This window comes from Notamacropus eugenii, chromosome 3, assembly GCF_028372415.1.
Source record: "Notamacropus eugenii isolate mMacEug1 chromosome 3, mMacEug1.pri_v2, whole genome shotgun sequence".
In the NCBI taxonomy this organism is placed as follows: domain Eukaryota; kingdom Metazoa; phylum Chordata; class Mammalia; order Diprotodontia; family Macropodidae; genus Notamacropus; species Notamacropus eugenii.
In genome coordinates, this window is record NC_092874.1 from 208477695 (window position 1) to 208496733 (window position 19039).

At 40.8% G+C, this 19039-nt stretch overlaps 1 protein-coding gene across 1 annotated transcript in view; it reads left to right on the plus strand.

Moving 5' to 3' along the window:
• LOC140533865 (prostaglandin-E(2) 9-reductase-like) overlaps positions 1 to 17802 on the plus strand; it is a 148554-nt gene extending 130752 nt beyond the window's left edge. The window contains exons 14-15 of the transcript XR_011977084.1: positions 16125 to 16234; positions 16635 to 17802. The gene's annotated coding sequence lies outside the window, so the exon portion shown is untranslated. The remainder of the gene's footprint in view (positions 1 to 16124; positions 16235 to 16634) is intronic.
• The last annotated feature ends 1237 nt before the right edge of the window (positions 17803 to 19039 follow it).

Sequence of the window (19039 nt, forward strand, 5' to 3'; positions counted from 1 at the left end):
GCCTACAAGCAAACATTTCCTAAGGATATCCTGATTTAGCCTTAAGAGATGAGGCTGGTCCTGGTGGTGAATACCTAGAGTCCCTGAGTTGAGGAATTCTCTTGACTTCTATGCAGTCAACAGGATCCAATGACTGTGGGTCAAAGATAGTAGGAAAAGACGTAGAGATTTACAAGACTGTTAAGGAATCTGCTCTTGCTGATAGCAAATTCATATTCCTTTGATTTAGTATAGATTTGGTTTTTATGACCTTCAGGCTGCTTAGAGTACCCAGCTAATGAGCAGTATTATGTAGCAACAGTATTGAAAGTAAAGCATTTCACAGAGATTTGGAGTATCAGTCAAAGCAGAAAAAAAAGACGATGCAAGTGGTAGGAGTAAACAGTAAGAATAAAAAAAAAGGTGTCCAAGGACAGGGAATAAGGGGAAGAGAACAAAGTTTTGTTTGACAATTGCAAAAGCAATCTTTTTAGAAAAACCTTCAGTTTCTCTTATCTAAGGACAGAAAGAAACTATAGCGATGGAATAAATCCATTATCAAGTTCATACTCTCATTGAATGCCGATGGGGGACTGTCTAATGTTAAACCACCAGGAGACTTGGGGATTTCTACCTTTTTAGTCCATCAAGATGTCACATAATATTTGGGTTGGCTATTTTTTTTCTCTACACCTGCTCCTGGGGAGGCTAAAGTTGGTGAATTGCTTAAGTTAGTGAATTTTGAGGTATAGAAGTGCTCCTGCCAACGGCAGCACAGATGAGGTGAGTCCCCCAGGTTCCCTTAGGAAGAGCAAACTTAACTAGGTAAGAAACATAGAAAGACTGTTTAGTTAACTTATGCTTTAGCCTTTTATGTATACGTACCACAAAAACATTTGGATCTTATGTTTGCATAACTTATGAGTTACTGATCTAAACATAGTTTCTTCCATACCACTATCCAATTTTTCCAGCACTTATTGTTTAATAGTGAGTACCTATTCCAGTAACTGGTCTTATTTTTGATGAATTTTTGCATCAGTATATTGTATACTTAATCTTACACTTTTCAGTCTCTCCATTTTTTAAGCTTAATTTGCAATATTTGTTTAAATTATTGTTTTGGGTGTTTGGTTACTCGTCTCCTTATTCATTTTCTTAAATGGGACTTTGTTCCAGTGCTAGACAAGGGTGCTTGCTGGTCTTTTGGGTGAAGTGGTGTGGAGGCGCGGCACATCTGCTGGAGGCGCAGAGGGGAGACCGCGCTAACTCGAGATCACTTCGTGTTTAGGTTTAGAATTCCTGCCTAGTTCTGCCCCTCCTGGGCTCCGGGCTACACAGGAGGTGGGTGCTTTCTAAGTGCCCAGAGCCGAGCACCCGAGGCACAAGGCAGACAGCTGAGGAGCTGAAACCGAGTAGTCTGGTAGACCAGCTACTATGTAACTATCACCATGGGAGCAGAGCGCGGGGGGGTGGGGGGAGGGGGGGAACCTTGAAACTGACTTTGTCTAGGTCTGGAGATTCCGCCCCCTCCATATGGAATGGATACAAAGTAACTGCAGTAACTTTGGAAGGGAAGCCCAATCCTGAAATTACGTCGGGGACGTTACAGTCGAAACGATGCAAAGTAACTACAGGCATGGGGCGGGGGCGGGGTGGGGTGGGAGGAAGCAACCCTGAAACTAAGGCGGTCTAAACTAGGCGCTGTGAGGGGAGGATGGATACAAACATCATGAGATCACGGCGCAAAAAAGCAATTAGGGTTTGAGGGCCACGCTGTTACTTTACTATCTGTGACTCCAGGAAAACGCCCTGGAGAAAAATTAAACGTGTAATCCCTGACTTGGTCCTACTGTGCAGCCCCAGGACCTTGCTCACTTTCCTGCCTGGTCTCTCTAGGTCTCCTGAGTTGCTGCATTTTTTTTTTTTTTTGGTGGGGAGAGACCTCCAATTGTCTTCTGGCAACCTTCCACAGGATGTCTTGTAGACATCTTCAATTCAACATGTCCCGAACTGAAGTCATTACAAGGCCTCCATTTTTGTATTAATGTGGAAGGCTCCTCTTTTCACCCTATGCCTCTAACTCTCTCCCTCTCCTTTCCCCTTTACTTTTCCCTCTCCCCCTCACTCTCCTCCCCTCCCTTATCCTCTCCTTTCCCTTCTCTCATGTTCTGTCCAATGGAAGATAAATTTTGATGGTGGAGAACTTCATAGTTAAACTTGGGATTTCTTGGCTAGATTCCTTTTTCAAAGACCAAACCTTAAACCCAATTCATTCTGGATCTCAAGGATTGACCACAATACGTCCCTGCATTAATGGTTATTTTATTGGCCCTCTTGGCTCAGAGTGAATGTAAATAATAACTGTTTCTCTTTTGGCCAGGAATCCTGAAAATCTTCCCCTTCCAATTTTATTTTACTGTTAATTATTATTATTGTAGAGGTCATCCCTTGACTCTTTAAAGAAGCCAATTCACTGAATGGGTTTTGCCTCATTCAAAGTGAGAACTTGAAAAGACTTAAAAGGACAGAGGTCTCCTACTGCATCCTGGGTCATCTCCAGGTCCTGATGGATATCTGGCACTGGACCTAGATGATTATGGAGGAGAAAGTGAGGCTGCCTTGCATAGCCCTCCTTCACTCAATCAAAGTCAATTGCAAGTGATGTCATCATCTCCCTGATGTCATGGTCCCCTACAAGAATGAAGAACAAACCACACAATCACTACTTTTTTTTTCATTTTTTTTATTTTTTATTTTTTTTAAATTAAATTTATTTATTTAACTTTTCACAAAATTTTGGGTTACAAATTTTCTCCCCTTTTATCCCCTACCCACCCCAAACACCAAGCATTCTAATTGCCCCTATGACCAATCTGCTCTCTCTTCTATCATCCCCCTCCGCCCTTGTCTCCATCTTCTCTTTTGTCCTGTAGGGCCTGATAGCTTTCTATACCCCTTTACCTGTATTTATTATTTCCTAGTGGCAAGAACATTACTGGACAGTTGATCCTAACACTTTGAGTTCCAACTTCTTTACCTCCCTCCCTCTCCACCCCTTCCCTTTGGAAGGCAAGCAATTCAATATAGGCCAAATCTGTGTAGTTTTGCAAATGACTTCCATAATAGTTGTGTTGTATAAGACTAACTATATTTCCTTCCATCCTATCCTGTCTGCCATTACTTCTATTCTCTTTTGATCCTGTCCCTCCCCATGAGTGTTGACCTCAAATTGCACTCTCCTCCCCATGCCCTCCCTTCTATCATCCCCCCCACATTGCTTATCCCCTTATCCCCCACTTTCCTGTATTGTAAGATAGGTTTTCATACCAAAATGAGTGTGCACTTTATTCTTTCCTTTAGTGGAATGTGATGAGAGTAGACTTCATGTTTTTCTCTCACCTCCCCTCTTTATCCGTCCACTAATGAGTCTTTTGCTTGCCTCTTTTATGAGAGATAATTTGCCCCATTCAATTTCTCCCTTTCTCTTCCCAATATATTTCTCTCTCACTGCTTGATTTCATTTTTTTTTAAGATATGATCCCATCCTCTTCAATTCACTCTGTGCACTCTGTCTCTATGTGTGTGTGCGTGTATGCATGTGTGTGTGTGTGTAATCCCACCCAGTACCCAGATACTGAAATGTTTCAAGAGTTACAAATATTGTCTTTCCATGTAGGAATGTAAACAGTTCAACTTTAGTAAGTCCCTTATGACTTCTCTTTGCTGTTCACCTTTTCATGCTTCTCTTCATTCTTGTGTTTGAAAGTCAAATTTTCTTCTCAGCTCTGGACTTTTCATCAAGAATACTTGAAAGTCCTCTATTTCATTGAAAGACCAATTTTTCCCCTGAAGTAGTATACTCAGTTTTGCTGGGTAGGTGATTCTTGGTTTTAGTCCTAGTTCCTTTGACTTCTGGAATATCCTATTCCATGCCCTCCGATCCCTTAATGTAGAAGCTGCTAGATCTTGTGTTATCCTGATTGTATTTCCACAATACTTGAATTGTTTCTTTCTAGCTGCTTGCAATATTTTCTCCTTGACTGGGAACTCTGGAATTTGGCCACAATGTTCCTAGGAGTTTCTCTTTTTGGATCTCTTTCAGGCGGTGTTCTGTGGATTCCTTGAATATTGATTTTGCCCTCTGGTTCTAGAATCTCAGGGCAGTTTTCCTTGATAATTTCATGAAAGATGATGTCTAGGCTCTTTTTTTGATCATGGCTTTCAGGTAGTCCCATAATTTTTAAATTGTCTCTCCTGGATCTATTTTCCAGGTCAGTTGTTTTTCCAATGAGATATTTCACATGATCTTCCATTTTTTCATTCTTTTGGTTTTCTTTTGTGATTTCTTGGTTTCTCATAAAATCATTAGCCTCCATCTGTTCCATTCTAATTTTGAAAGAACTATTTTCTTCAGTGAGCTTTTGAATCTCCTTTTCCATCTGGCTAATTCTGCTTTTGAAAGCATTCTTCTCCTCATTGGCTTCTTGAACCTCTTTTGCCAGTTGAGTTAGCCTATTTTTCAAGGTGTTATTTTCTTCAACCTTTTTTTGGGTCTCCTTTAGCAGGGTGCTGACCTGCTGTTCATGCTTTGACTTCATGTCTCTCATTTCTCTTCCCAGCTTTTCCTCCACCTCTCTAACTTGATTTTCAAAATTCTTTTTGAGCTCTTCCATGGCCTGAGCCCATTGGGTGGTCTGGGACACAGAAGCCTTGACTTCTGTGTCTTTCCCTGATGGTAAGCATTGTTCTTCCTCATCAGAAAGGAAGGGAGGAAATGCCAGTTCACCAAGAAAGTAACCTTCTATAGTCTTATTTCTTTTCCCTTTTCTGGGCATTTTCCCAGCCAGTGACTTGACCTCTGAATATTCTCCTCACACCCACCTTGCCTCCTGATCCTCCCAGCCAGCGTTTGGGGTCTGAGATTCAAATGCTGCTTCCAGCCTCAGGGCTTTTGGCGGGGGCAGGGCTGCTATTCAGTGTGAGATTAAGTTCAGATGCTCAGGTCAGGGCAGGCCACCTCTCAGGCTCAGTTCCCTCAGGGTGTTTATGCACAGACCTTCAACAATGGATCCAAGCTCCTGCCTGCTTGGGGAGCTCTGGTCTGCCGCCGCCTCCCAGCCTCTTCCTCCCGAGGGGGCCCGAGCTATGGGGGCACCCCACTCCCCTCTTGACCCACCAAAGAGACTCTCTCACTGACCCCTGTCACCTGTGGGTGGAGGGACTTGTGCAGCTGCTGGAGATCCTGTCCCTGAAGCCTGCTTGGATCTGTTCCTCTCGGTGCCACGGCCATGGCAGGTCTGGGCTGGGCTCCACGTCGCGCTGTGACGGACCTTTTGTGAGAGGTTTGCAGGTCCCTCTGGAACAGAAATCTCCTTCGTTCCACTGTCCTGTGGCCTCACTGCTCCAGAATTCGCTGTGAGTTACTTTATACGGATGGTGTATTGGTTGTGGGTTCGGAGCTATGTGTATTTGTGTCTTTCTACTCCACCATCTTGGCTCAGCCCCCACGCAATCACTACTGTGGAAGGCACTGTCATCCTCCAAGTCACTCAGATTTGCAACCTAGGGGATATTCTGGACTCCTTCCTCTCACCACCCCCAGATCTAATTAGTTACCAAAGCCTGTCATTTTCACCTTTGCAACATCTCTCTACCAGTGCAGGCTCATTATCACCTCACGCTTAAACTATTGAAGAAGCCTGCTGGTGTTCTGCCTCATATGTGTCTCCCCATTCCTTGGTTGTGAAATAGGGCAACTCCCCTCATAAGCAGCAGCTATATGCCACACAGTAATTAGAGTGCTGGGCTGCTGTCAGGAAGACTTAAGTTAAAATCTGGCTTCAGACTCTTAGTAGTTGTGTCTGGGCAAGTCACTTCACCCTGTTTTCCTCAGTTTCCTCATTTGTAAAATAGCTGGAGAAGGACATGGCAAACTGGGAGGAATGATTAAAGCCTTTGTTTCCACAAAATTATGTAAAATAAGACTTATGGAACCCAGGGGATACATACATACCAGAAAGTCTTTTGACTTACAGCAAATGCAGGAAAATAAACTGATTGTAGAAGACACTAACAACATAGACTAGTACTAGAGTATCTTCTAGCAGCAGGAAAAGGGAAATGGAGAGATATAATGGAGAAATTTGTTTGCACAAATTCAGGAAAGCAAGGATCCAACTGATTTTTATCTTGTTTTGAGGTTAGAGGTCAGCTAAATAGTTAATTTTTGCTTGGAATGGTCATTCTCCTCCTTTGGGAGTGCTAAAGCACCATTTCAGTGGTCATACAATGTATGTAGCATGAGGGGGAGAATATGTGAGGGGGAACTATGTAGTAGGCAGATGGGAAAGTTGTATATCCTGTATTACCTAGCCATTGGGGAGACAGGGGAGGGACTTTGTGGTGGGCCACAGGTTTTTTTTTTTTTCAGTGCTCTACAGTCACTTTCATATATCTTAGATTGTTCCCTTCCCTCTCCCCGTATCTCCACAGTCCCTCCCTGAGATGGCATACTGTTTTATATAGGTTCTATTTATACATTCCTATTAAATACATTTTCACCTTAGTCATGTTGTACAGAAGAATTAAAATGAATAGGAGAACTAATAAAACAAATCAAAACATAATACAAAAGAAAATAATCTGCTTGATTCTGTGATCAAATTGCCTAGTTCTTTCTCTGGATGTGGAAGGCATTTTGCCTTAAGAGACCACTGGGAATTATTTAAGTCCTTGCATTGCAATGTAGTACTAAGTCTACCAGAAAAATTCCTCACAGACGGTGGTTGTTACTGTGTACAAAGTTCTCCTGGTTCTGCTCCTTTCACTCAGCATCAGTTCATATAAGTTTTTCCAGGCCTCTCTGAAGTCTTCCTGTTCATCATTTCTTACAGCACAACAGTATTCCATTACATTCATATACCACAATTTATTCAGCCATTCCACAATTGATGGGCATCTGCTTGATTTCCAGTTTTTGGCCACCAAAAAGAGAGCTGCTATAAATATTTTTGTACGTGTGGTAGCCTTTCCCATTTTCATGGTCTCTTGGGGATACAGTCCTGGGAGCAGTATTGTTGGGTCAAAAGGTATGCATGTTTTTGTAGCCCTTTGGGCACAGTTTCAAATTGCTCTCCAGAATAGTTGGATCAGCTCACAGCTCTACCAATAATGAATTAGTGTTCCAACTCTTCCACATTTTCTCCAACATTTGTCATCTCCTGTTTTGTCATGATAGCCAATATGATAGGTGTGATGTGGTATCTCAGAGTTATTTTGATTTGCATTTCTCTAATCAATGGTGATGTAGAGCATTTTTTCATATTACTATACATAGCTTTCATTTCTTCCTCTCAAAACTGCCTGTTCATATCCTTTGACCAGAATATAGGTTTTTAAGGCTTACTTTTGTTTCTGGAGGGTGTGTCAATCCAGCAGGAGACTGCAGTGGCAGTCATAAACTTTTCTTTTATCTTCTCCCCTCCTGAGCCTGAATGAGTAATTTTTCACACTGAATGTGTTGTCCTTTGTTGCTGAAGAAGAGCATGCCATCAGAGAAATGATGACATGACATGCACTTGCCTTTGTTTGGAGTGAGGAAGAGCTGTGCAAGTCACCAGTCTCACTTCTCCTCCAGAACCATCTAAATCCAGTGACCAGATATTCATCAGGATGGCTGGAGATGACCCATGATGAGGCAACTGGGATTAAGTGACTTGCCCAACATCACACAGCTAGTGAGTGTGAAGTGTCTAAGGTGAGATTTGAACTCAGATCCTCCAGACTACTGCATAGATGTTCTATGCACTGTACCACCTAGCTGGCCGTATTTTTCACGCTAGGAGATCAAGAAAACCCAAGGTGGGGTGGAGGCAAGATGGCAGAGTAGAATGACGCACATACACATAGCTCCGAACCCACAACCCATAGAACATCTGTATAAAGTAACTCATGGCGAATTCTGGAACAGTAGAGGCCACAGAACAGTGGAGCCAAGGAGATTTCTGTTCAAGAGGAACCTGCAAACCTCTCAGAAATGGTCTGTCACGCTGCAGACGTGGAGCCCAGCCCAGCCCTGCCGCGGCTGCGGCACTGAGAGGAGCAGATCTGAGCAGGCTTCAGGGAAAGAATCTCCAGCAGCTGCGTGGGTCCCTCCACCCACAGGTGATGGGGGTCGGTGAGAGGGTCTCTTTGGCAGGTTGAGGGGGCAGTGGGGTGCCCTCATAACTCAGGCCCCCTCTGGAGGCAGAAGCGGAGGCAGCGGCAGACCAGGTCTCCCCAAGCAGGCAGGAGCCTGGATTCATTGTTGAATGTCTCTGCATAAACCCCCTGAGGGAACTGAGACTGAGAGGTGGCCCTGACCTGACCTGAGCACCTAAACTTAATCTCACACTGAATAGCAGCCCTCCCCCCGCCAAAAGCCCTGAGGCTGGAAGCAGCATTTGAATCTCAGACCCCAAACGCTGGCTGGGAGGATCAGGAGGCAAGGTGGGTGTGAGGAGAATATTCAGAGGTCAAGTCACTGGCTGGGAAAATGCCCAGAAAAGGGAAAGGAAATAAGACTATAGAAGGTTACTTTCTTGGTGAACTGGCATTTCCTCCCTTCCTTTCTGATGAGGAAGAACAATGCTTACCATCAGGCAAAGACACAGAAGTCAAAGCTTCTGTATCCCAGCCCACTCAATGGGCTCAGGCCATGGAAGAGCTCAAAAAGAATTTTGAAAATCAAGTTAGAGAGGTGGAGGAAAAGCTGGGAAGAGAAATGAGAGACATGAAGTCAAAGCATGAACAGCAGGTCAGCACCCTGCTAAAGGAGACCCCCAAAAATGCTGAAGAAAATAACACCTTGAAAAATAGGCTAACTCAATTGGCAAAAGAGTTTCAAAAAGCCAATGAGGAGAAGAATGCTTTCAAAAGCAGAATTAGCCAGATGGAAAAGGAGATTCAAAAGCTCACTGAAGAAAATAGTTCTTTCAAAATTAGAATGGAACAGATGGAGGCTAATGATTTTATGAGAAACCAAGAAATCACAAAAGAAAACCAAAAGAATGAAAAAATGGAAGATCATGTGAAATATCTCATTGGAAAAACAACTGACCTGGAAAATAGATCCAGGAGAGACAATTTAAAAATTATGGGACTACCTGAAAGCCATGATCAAAAAAAGAGCCTAGACATCATCTTTCATGAAATTATCAAGGAAAACTGCCCTGAGATTCTAGAACCAGAGGGCAAAATCAATATTCAAGGAATCCACAGAACACCGCCTGAAAGAGATCCAAAAAGAGAAACTCCTAGGAACATTGTGGCCAAATTCCAGAGTTCCCAGTCAAGGAGAAAATATTGCAAGCAGCTAGAAAGAAACAATTCAAGTATTGTGGAAATACAATCAGGATAACACAAGATCTAGCAGCTTCTACATTAAGGGATCGGAGGGCATGGAATAGGATATTCCAGAAGTCAAAGGAACTAGGACTAAAACCAAGAATCACCTACCCAGCAAAACTGAGTATACTACTTCAGGGGAAAAATTGGTCTTTCAATGAAATAGAGGACTTTCAAGTATTCTTGATGAAAAGTCCAGAGCTGAGAAGAAAATTTGACTTTCAAACACAAGAATGAAGAGAAGCATGAAAAAGTGAACAGCAAAGAGAAGTCATAAGGGACTTACTAAAGTTGAACTCTTTACATTCCTACATGGAAAGACAATATTTGTAACTCTTGAAACATTTCAGTATCTGGGTACTGGTTGTTATTACACACACACATCCATACACACACGCACACACACACACACATAGAGACAGAGTGCACAGAGTGAATTGAAGAGGATGGGATCATATCTTAAAAAAATGAAATCAAGCAGTGAGAGAGAAATATATTGGAAAGAGAAAGGGAGAAATGGGATGGAGCAAATTATCTCTCATAAAAGAGGCAAGCAAAAGACTTATGATTGGAGGGATAAAGAGGGGAGGTGAGAGTAAAACATGAAGTTTACTCTCATCACATTCCACTAAAGGAAAGAATAAAATGCACACTCATTTTGGTATGAAAACCTATCTTACAATACAGGAGAGTGGGGGATAGGGGGATAAGCAGGGTGGGGGGGATGATGGAAGGGAGGGCATGGGGAGGAGGGAGCAATTTGAGGTCAACACTCAGGGGAGGGACAGGATCAAAAGAGAATAGAAGTAATGGGGGACAGGATAGTATGTAGGGAAATATAGTTAGTCTTATACAACACAACTATTATGGAAGTCATTTGCAAAACTACACAGATTTGGCCTATATTGAATTGCTTGCCTTCCAAAGAGAAGGGGTATGGAGGGAGGGAGGTAAAGAAGTTGGAACTCAAAGTGTTAGGAACAACTGTCCAGTAATGTTCTTGCCACTAGGAAATAATAAATACAGGTAAAGGGGTATAGAAAGTTATCTGGCCCTACAGGACAAAAGAGAAGATGGAGACAAGGGCAGAGAGGGATGATAGAAGAGAGAGCAGATTGGTCATAGGGGCAATTAGAATGCTTGGTGTTTGAGGGGAGAGGGGATAAAAGGGGAGAAAATTTGTAACCCAAAATTTTGTTAAAATGAATGTCAAATAAATAAAAAAATAAAAATTAAAAAAAAAAGAAAAGAAAAAAGTAAAAAAAAAAGAAAACCCAAGGTATGGATAAGTCTCACCCCATTCCAGTAAGCCCTAGGATGCACTGCCAAAGTAATATCCTTTAACACAGATCCAGCCATGTGATTTCCCTGATCAATAGTTCCAGTGATTCCATGTAGCTTCTGGGAGAAAACATAAAATTTCTGTTAACTGGGCTGAACCCACCTAGAGTTGCTCAGCTGGATGGAGTAGACCAAGGCTCCATTTTCAGTGTTTGTTTACACTTTGGAAGACAGTGAACCCCCACACATCACAGTTGGAGGGATTGTTGTGCTGATTGTTTAGAGTTAAGAAAGTGGTGGAGAAAATGTTAATTACACAAATTAAACTGTAAAGTGTCTCATTTTCTCACAGAATTGGTTGTCAAACATCTACCTGCACACCACTGTCTATTCAGCCTTTAAAGCTCTTCACAGCTGGCCCCAACCTGTCTTTTCAGATTCATTTTGCATTTGTTCCTTTCCTGCTTGCACTCAGCCACCCAGCCCAACTGTCATCTGTGCCCTTCCCACACAACATTCTTTCCTTCTCTCCCTCCCTCCCTCCTTCCCTTCCTTTTTTTCCTTCCTTCCTTCCTTCCTTCCTTCCTTCCTTCCTTCCTTCTTTCCTTCCCTTCTTGTCATTTCCAGAACCTTAAACCCAGTGCACTCTGAAGCCCATAGGTTGGACAACAATAGGTCCCTGCCCAAGCTCCACTTAATGGCTGTCTTAGAATGATAATCAATAGTTACAGTTTCTCTTTCCCTCCCAGCTTGATTTAGTTTTTTTCTTCTTTTGCTCATTAGAAGGGCCATTTCCTGACTACTTCTAAAAGCAGTTTATTCACTCAATGGATGTTACCTCCCTCTAAGGGAGTACGTGAACAGGCCAATCCTAAAAAGGGCAAGGTCTTCCATTACATCCTGGGCCATCTCCAGCCATCCTGATGTATACCTGGTCATTGAATTCAGGTGACTAATGAGGAGAAAGTGAGGCTAGTGATTTTGCACAGCCCTCTATCACTCAAAAAACATGCAAGTCAGGTCATCATTTGTTGGGGGTGTAAGCTCAGTTCCATGTGGACAGTCTCGGGCAGGTAAAAGTGAGGACTTCTAAACCTTAGAGTTCTCATGAGGCCCCCCAGGGAACAGCATGGAATTGAGGTGTGAGACCGAGCTATCTCGTGCATTTCCGCCTCTTCGCGTGGGAAACGCTGGGAGAGAGCATCCCCACCCTCGAGATTGGCCCAGATCTGAGCACACCTATTGTTGTCTAACAGGCACTGTATTCAGGTGCAAACTATGCGGCAGGAGAGCTTAAGTAGGGTCAGGAAAGCCTGAAGGCACTCTTAGCGCTGAGGGAACCTTACAGGACAGAAGGCCCCTCTCCCCTCTCTCCCCACTTCCACTTCTGCTTTCATTCTCTTACTGTAAGATCTTTGCCTCCTTGGGAGATTTCTCTCTCTCCTAAGGAAGAGTTCCCCCTGCACATGTAACCAAGACCCTGAATAAAGCCTAACCCTTGTTCGACTCTTGAAAGTCTCTTCTCTCATACGTTTATCCAGTTTGGCCAGCTGAAGACCTGCGATAGGTAAGGTAAGACTCAGGTAGCCCTCAGGCCTCTAGGCCTGGCAATCATTTCTCTGATGTGAAGAACAAAACCTGGGTGAAGTGGTTTGCTCTGCTTGATCTTGGCCTGGATTCCTTGGGTTTTTGCACTGGGCTCCATCATGTAGAATTTAGCTTCTCATATTCTTTGATGTTCAGAGAGCTGGGTTTTCAGGGCCATCTATGGCATCACAGAACAGAGTGTTCAGATCTCCTTGTTGTTGGTCTTGACTGTTCTGACCTAAGCTCAGTATCATGTCAGTAGTTCTTCCAGCTGTCCCTTCCCAGGGTCTTTAAGGTCTGTACTCTAGGACTTTCTCAAGGGAGTCCTGCATTCTTGTGGAAGCTGGACCCAGAGCATTGCAGACTACAAATGCAACATCTCTCTGAGAAGCTTTGTTTCGGAGGAAAGGGGGTGCTTTTCTCATCTCTGGTCTGCTGGATGACTTTTTTGTACAGTTCTGGAGTGGAAGATTTCACTTACTATAGTTTCTTAATAATTTCTTGATCATTTATTCAGTGTGACATGAAGTTCAGTTCTGCATGAGTAGATATGTGGGAGCTAGGCTACCTGCTTTTACTTCTGGCAGGTGCCTTCTTTAATAAACTTTGAAATGCAAGGGACAGCGGTAGCTAGGTGGCATTGTGGATAGAGTACTGGGCCTAGAGTAAGGAAGACCTGAATTCAAATTTGAACCTGAATTTAAATCTGGCCTCACCTACTTACTAGATATGTCACTCTGGCCAAGTCACTTAACCCCAATTGCCTCCAAAACAAAATGAAAGTGATGAAAGATATTTGTGAAATGTCAACAAGTCCAAGTAGCCATAAGAGTCCAAATGATGGTCCAGTGCTTACATATTAAACAAGGAACCCTGTTTTGTCTGTTGGTTAGTGAGGGGAAAAGAGAAACTGTGAGTATGAGTCTTTAAAGGAAATAAACTACAGAAAGACAGAGTTGAGGGATGAAAGGATACTTGAACCATACTGTTATCTATACTGGGAAAGGGAAGTATAAGAAAGAGGAATCAAATGAAGAGGGGACTTGAATAAACTAAGGAGGCTCAAGAGGGAAGTGAGAGAAGGAAGAGGAATAACTCTATTAGGGGAAGAAGAATTTCTTCAAGTAAAGCAAGCTACCACTATGGAAAGCTGAGAAACCAGCAAAGAAAGATGAATGAATTGAAGATTTAGCAGTTTGGTTCTGGGCCATGGGTAACAAAACAAAAATAACAAACTATCCAATAGTAAGTTGTTGCCTAGCTCAGGGGCTTACAAGTCATGGATGGTTATTAATGCTTTATGTGTGAGTGAGTGAATGGATATATATGGCTACAATTGTATAGCAAATTATAGACTATTCAAGTTAAAGGACACATTTTTGCTTTTTAAATATCAGTAGACTATCAAGTTAAAAAGTGTCATGTGTGCAAAGAGAACCATGTAAATAAATTAGGCAGTTTTGCTTAACTGTTTCAAAAAATATGCTTCTTAAAGATATATAATTGAATGTTTTTTGGAAAAGTTTTGTAACAAATTATCAATAAAGTTATAAATATATAAGGAAATGAGAGGGTTTGATTAGATGATCTCTAAGATTATTTCCAGGTCTACATCTCTGATCCTCCGGACTTCTATTAAAATGTACTTAATTTTTACTAGTAGATAAGCTCCTACAAGGGAAGAGCTTCATTGCCATTTCATATTTTATCTGTGGCATCTGTCACAGTACCTTATGCAACATACACGGTAAATTGAATTGAGTAGAATCACTCACTTTCTTGAGTAAGTCTTTCAAAGGACAAGTTTCCCTCATCTAATTGCAGCCTGGAAAAGAGAAGATACCGTGAATGAAAATAACAAAATTATTGGTGACTCTATAGATTTGGGTGATATTTGGGAGGTAGGTGACTTGTGAAAGTAGAAAATAAAAAACATCCTGTTGCTCTGTGGTGAAGTTAGCCTAAATGTGATTGTAACTGGAGAGGAAGATCCTCAGGTAGTTGGAAATGAATTTTATGAAATGAAAAGATGGAAGGCAGCTTGTTAAATAGAACATGTCCAGGACTAGAAACCTAGATTTCTAATTTTAATTCTGCCACTGATTTGGGAATGTTGAATGAGTCATATCAACTATCATTTAAGAATGAGGAAACCTGGAATAAAAGACAATGAAGTCTCCTGACCTTAATTATTCATTCTATTATTCTATATAGATATAAAAAGAATATAAGTGGGGATTAAATGAGAATTGACAGACTAATCAGAAAATCCGGGAAATTATGTACTTTAAGACATTCTTGAAGCAGCCTCTGTTGGTGACAACAGGATCTTGGGTCCCCTGAGGTGGGTTATAGAATGGGGACAACAAGAGAAGAGTTATGTTCCCAAGATTTCTTCTAAACTCAAAGATATTTAGGTATCTTGTCAGATTCAGACCAAGGGGAAAGAACACAAGACAAATTGCGTGAAAATGGCAGGGGAGAGAGTAATAAGTGTGCTAGAAAATAACAAAAATTAAAGACAAGAAAAAATAGTTAGAAACTGGGAGTTTTGTTTTTCTGATGGTTGTTATTATTTCTGTTTCTTGACAGTAGAGATTTTTGTCACCCATTTCAAAGACTAAAAGGCGAATTTGATATTTCTGAGTATCTTAGCTTTGGCTTTTATGATTTTAAATTTCCTTTACTGAAATCATCACTTAACTCCCAGATTTTCATAATTTGATTGAAATGTTATATGGGAGTCAGTATCACATAGATGAAATTCAGTTAACATTTTGTTTTAAAACTAGAAATATGCTTAGAGAGGAGCCATCTTCCGAATCAGAATAGTAGAAAGGTCAGAAGACCTGAACTCAAATCATGGTTTGGTTACTATTTCTGATTTGGCAATAGCTTTTCTAGATCTTAGTTTCCTTGACTCATAGACAAAAAGAAAAGAGATGTTTTCACTAAAGTGCATCAGTTCTGTGACATGCTCTCTCCTGGGTTCTTTTTTCAAATCAGAGGAGAGGAAGTGAAAAGATCAATGCTTGGTAATAAATGGGGGAAGGATTGTATTCGACATATCCTCTAAGGTTCCATAGAGGTTTGCAATCCCTCTCTACTCAGGCCATGGAGAAATGTAAGGATGCAGGCCTTGTGAAGTCCATTGGAGTGTCCAACTTCAACCACAGGCAACTGGAGATGATCCTGAATAAAACTGGGCTGAAATATAAACCTGTCTGCAATGAGGAAAAATGATTTTTTTTCTAGTGCAGTTTCTTTCCTATGAATGGAGGAACCATAGTTCCCTGCAAATTTTTTTATCTTCGTCATGGTTCTAAAATCTCATTTTTTTTGAAACTATTTCTTTCTGCTCACATTTTCCCAGTTCTTAATAGACATAACTTCTTTATTTGATCCTTTAAAGTGCAAAGATTTTCAGACATGCAAGATATCATCCTGTATAATCCATAAGGTCATTTGAGACTATTTTTATTAGACAGTTTATTTTCTATTCACAACTATTCAGATGAGTAATACCTGAAAGCTCTGTTTATTCCAATACATTTAAACAGCTTTTAATAAACCAAAGTTCTTTTTCTACTTCTTTCAGGCATGAAACTATTCATCAGTTACAGTACCTGAATCTTACATCCTTTATTAGTTGATGCTTGTCTGTTCCTTAATTCAAATGTGCTTTTTATGCCCCTTTCAGTGCTAATGGCTATATGTGAAAAGGGTCTTAAATAGATATATTTCATATTAACATTCTGCGATTTGGGTGTTGCTAGGTAATCCTCAAGTCATTCAATTATTAACATGTTGAATATTGTTTAATGTTGTTCTTTTTGCCCTCGTGCATCTTCTCATTATGAGCTAAAACTTCAGTATTTATTGTACTGCAGGTGGAATGCCATTGTTACCTGAACCAGAGCAAATTGTTGGAGTTCTTTAATTCAAAGGATGTCATATTGGCAGCATACAGTATTTTGGGGTCTCACAGAGAGCCTCCATGGTGAGAAAGGGGGTCTGTAATTGATTCCTTAATCACTAATAAAGTTGATTACCCAAATTTGTGCATGCTTACAAATTACGCAACATTGAGCAATGGAAATAGCATTGATTGGGGTCATAATTAACTGGATTTGACTCCCATTTGACTTCTGGCATTTTACTAGTTGCATGATCTTGAAGACATAATTTAATATTTCAAAGTCCCTTTTAGTCTATGTAAAGAGAAGATAATAACTCTTCCTCTGCCCTCCTTATCGTATTATTATCAGTTTCAAATGAGATGTCCATGGAATTGCTTTGAAAAATGTAAAAAGCTAAAGAATGATTACTCTCTACATGGCATTTAACTCTGCCCCATTTCCCTGACCACAGATTTCAAAATGTTTGTTTTCCCCTTGCAGAACAGATGAAAAGTCTCCTGTGTTCCTGGAAGACCTAGTCTTGGGAGCCGTTGCCAAGAAGCACAATTGGACCCCAGCCCAGCTTGCTCTCTGATACCAGATTCAGCAAAGGGTGGTAAAAAAGATTTAGCAAAAAGCAGATCAAGGAGAACTTTGAGGTAAAGAGACATTGGTAGAGTTGGTTTAAGCAGCTGCACAAACACTTGTTTTGGTGAATGGAATATTGAAGAAAATGATGGAAAATAGAGAAATTTGAAAGCTGGACATTAGGACAGATATTCCTGAGAAGTCTAGTGGACTTCAGTGATTCAGTCTGGTGAACAGAGGTGACTTTATGCACATTCTCTGCTGTTCTCAAAAGATCTCTAAGAAACTACTTGTTCACTTCAATTTTCTGAGGAGATACTCTGTGTGATGTTTATAGCACACACTTTGAAAAACCTGCTTTATATTTATTCATATAATATCATGCACATATGTAACATAAAAGTAATAAATACATGGTTGTTTGGGAGAGAGAGTATTTGCATTTAAGGGCATCAGGAAGGACATAACTTTCAGGTATTAATTATTTGAATTTGGTGTTTGAGGTATACCAAAGGAAGAAAGGGATTCTGTGAGGTAGAGGTGAAGAGAGAATGCATTTCAGGCATAGGGGAGGGGCAGTACAAAGGCAAGAAGATAGGAGATGTAGTGTTCTGTGTGAGCAACCAAGAGAAAGATAGGTTGGAGCCAGATTGTGAAGGAGTTTATATTTTATCCCCAAGGAAATAAGGGTTTTATTAAATAAGGGAATGACACAGTGATATCTATCCTTAAGGTTAATGAGTTTATCAGCAAAGAGGAGAATGGACTAAACTGAGGAATGGCTTGAAGGAAAGTGACCAAAAATCCAGGTGAGAAATGATGACAGTAGTAGATGTCTGAGCAGACAGAAGGGATGAGATAAAAGAGATTTTGAGGCAGAAACAGCAAGATTTGGCAACTAGTTAAATTTGTGGTATGACAGAAAGTGAGGAATTGACATTAACACCAAGATTATGAATCTGGGAGACTGGAAAACTTGTGGTTCTTTAAATAGAAGTTGGAAAGCTGGGAATCAGTGTTTCTTTGGGGGAAATGATGATGACTTTGTTCTGGACATATTAAATTCGAGATTTCTCACACATTTAATTTGAAAAGTTTTCTTGGGAGATCTGAGGAAAGTATACTCTGTCTCTCCTTTAGTACCCCTCCTATTATTCTCCCCACCCTTTTGCTTGCCTGAGAGGGCAAGTATTAAATCCAAAACTTCACTGTAGTTTAACATTGTTAACTTATCAATTACTACTTCACTTGAAGCATAATGGATTCTGATCCAACCATTTGCCTTTACTGTGTGTTTTTCAAATGTGTTTCATACAACAACACATGGCAGCATTCTGTTTTTGTAATCCACTCTGTTGTCTGTTTGCATTTTATAGGTAAATACTGCCTATTCACATTCACAGTTATGATTACTGTGCATTTCCTTCCATCCTATTTTACCCCTGTTTGTCCTTCTCATTCTTTTTCCCTTTCCCTCATCACCATACCTGACCACCATTTCCCTCAGTTTGTTCTCGCTTCTGTCAGTCCTTCTCCTTCTCTTATTTCCCTCCCCCTCTACTTTCCAATATGGTAAGATATTCAATTGAGTGTGTATGTTAGTCCCTCTTGATTCTTCTTTCATGTGAGAGAATTTACCCCATTTTACCTCTCTTTCTTCTCTCAGTGCAATCCTCTTTTCCACCCCTTATGTTTTTTATGTCATCTCATCAAAATGAACTCATGCTCATACCTTCTCTCTGTATATATATATATATATATATATATATATATTCCCCCTAACTGGACTAATAGTGACAATATTCCTAAGAATTACTAATATCATATTCCCATGTAGGGAAGTAACCTTATTGAACCCATTGTTTTTTTCCTCTTCCTGTTTGCCTTTTTATGCCTCTCTTCAGTCTTGTATTTGAAAGTCACATCTTCTGTTCATCTCTGGTCTTTTTATCATGAATGCTTGAAAGCTCTCTATTTCATTAAATATCCATTTTCCCACTTAAGAGTTATATATTTAGTTTTGCTAGGTAGGTGATTCTTGGTTATGATTTTAGCTCCTTTGCCTTTTGGAATATCATATTCCCAGCCCTTCAGTTCTTTAATGTAGACGATGCTAAATCCTGTATAATTCTGACAGTGACTCTACAGTATTTCAGTTGTTTCTTTCTGGCTGCTTGAAGTGTTGTTTCATTGATTTGGGACTTCTGGAGTTTGACTTTAATATTCCTGGGACTTTTCATATGGGGATCTCTTTCAGGAGGTGATTGATAAATTCTTTCAATTTCTAATTTACCTTCTGTTTCTAGGATATCAGGGAA